The sequence below is a fragment of the Marmota marmota genome, unplaced genomic scaffold (assembly GCF_001458135.2).
Source record: "Marmota marmota marmota unplaced genomic scaffold, marMar, whole genome shotgun sequence".
Classification (NCBI taxonomy): Eukaryota; Metazoa; Chordata; class Mammalia; order Rodentia; family Sciuridae; genus Marmota; species Marmota marmota.
In genome coordinates, this window is record NW_026013775.1 from 418 (window position 1) to 2,529 (window position 2,112).

Here is a 2,112-nt window from a genome sequence, read left to right on the forward strand (position 1 = left end):
AGGTCTACCATTGTACCCATTTTTTTGTGTAACTTCAGCCACATGAAGAACATTCTTAAAGTCTGGCATCCGTCATCAATATCTAACTTCAGAACTTTTTCACCATCCTAAATTGAAACTGTGTACCTGTACAACAACAGTTCCACATTCCTCCTCCTGTGAGCCTCATGGCCACAATTCTCCTTTTGGTCTCTGACACTCTAAGTACCTCGTATTAAGAAGAATCGTACAGTATCTGCCCTTTGGTATTCGGATCATCTCACCTAGCAGAGTGTCTTTGAGGTTCAACCATGTAGTCACATGTGTCAGAATCTCCTTCCTTAATAAAGCTGAATGATATTCCATTCATGGGTATACCACATTTTGTTTATCTATTCATCCACAGAAACACATTTGTTTTTTTTTTTTTTAATAGGATTTTTTTTAAGTTGAGAATATGCTTTGTTTTATATTATACAAAAAATGAAAAAAAAAGAGAAAAACAAAACAAAATGCAGAGTACTTTAAAGCAGAGCGGGGCTCACTGGCCTCTTTTTCCACTTGTGGGAAAAAAAGAGGTTCAGAGAGCTCACGGGCTTGCAAGTGAACACAGGGTGTTCATGATCTGTAGCTAGGACTTGGGCTCCCCAGCTCATGTTCTGATACTGGCATGGAAATTCTGCTCTCTGGATCATAGGTGGAAATTCCTGAAGCTGGTAGTTAATGGGAGTCATTATGCTTTTTCCTTTTATTTTCCTTTCCTTTCCTCTTTCTTTCTTTCTTTTCGTTTTTTTCTATCTTTAAACTGAGGGCCTCATTGGCCACTTGGGTGGGACAATGTCACTGTGCAGCACCATCTCAAGTGCCTGCAGGTTAGATGCTAGTAGCATTTAACCTTTCCTCCTGTGACAGCCAGAATCCTGCCTACCCAGCTCCTCAATGCCCCCTGGGAGTCGGGAGATAGGCAAGACACCTCTGACCAACAGATAGGGACGAAGACCTGCAAGTCATTTTACATCACTTCCAGCAGTCACATAGAAAATAATACAGAAACGGACCAGAAGGGACGTTCTCCAGTGAGGTCTCTTACTAGAAAATAACTCAATGCAACTAAAGATTGTCCCATTTAAAATTAAGCTTCTTGTTCCTGCACTGTGCACACCCATTTCTTGGGGTGAGATGGGAGGCTCTGGGACATAACTCTGGGCCTGTCACCATGGAAGAAGAGGGAGATTTTTGTGTTGTTGGTGGCCATCAAGGCGGTCACCAGGAATTGGCTGTGATAGAGGGCTCTGCAGAGAGTGAGGTCCAGAACCTCAGCTCGGAGTGGATCTCCCAGTACTGGCTGCCCTCAGCCCCTGCAGGGGTCTGAATGTCATGAAGCTGTGACTCCCAGAGGATTGCAAGTTTTGTCTCTATTTACATCCATTTAATTTAAGCCTTCATTTCTTTTTTCTTAATTTTTAAAATTTTTATGGTGGTACTGGGGATTGAACCCAGGGACCTTGTGCATCCAAGGCAGGCGCTCTACCAACTGAGCTATATCCCCAGCCCACTTCTTCATTTATTTCGAAATCAGGAAAACATAATATGGTGGTTCCGCTAAGAAGACACATCCTTCTCCGGGTACCCCCAGGCTCCAGGTATATTGATAAGCCCTCCGCTAGACCTGGGAGGAAGATTCATGATTCAGAGACACAAGCACCCTACGCCTACCCTATTGCGAACTCCTGACCCAGATACTTGAAATGTGCTGTGCACAGGGGGTAGTGGGGACCTGGGAGAACTGGGGCATGTGAAGGGACATCATCGCTGTGCTCCAGTCATCCATCGCCAGGCAGCAGAGCGCAGGCCCTTCCCGGAGAGAGACAAGCTGGAAATCTGTTGGCTTTTTTCCAGTAACTTCTCCCAACTTTTAAATATTGGCAACTAATTTTAAAAATTGAGCTAAAATTGACATAGAGCTTAGCATCATTTCTTTTCTTTTTTTTGGTGGTGGTGGGGAGTGGATGCAGGGGTGCTTAACCACTGGGCCATATCCCCAGCCCTTTTTTATTTATTTTATTTAGAGACAGGGTCTCACTGAGTTGCTTAAGGCCTCCCTAAATCACTGAGGCTAGCTTTGAACTCGTG

At 44.2% G+C, this 2,112-nt stretch overlaps 1 non-coding gene across 1 annotated transcript; it reads right to left on the minus strand.

Annotated features, from left to right (window-relative positions):
- Positions 1 to 1,454: 1,454 nt before the first annotated feature.
- Trnap-ugg lies at positions 1,455 to 1,528 on the minus strand. The gene has a single exon. It is a non-coding gene; the product is annotated as a tRNA-Pro (tRNA).
- Positions 1,529 to 2,112: the final 584 nt, after the last annotated feature.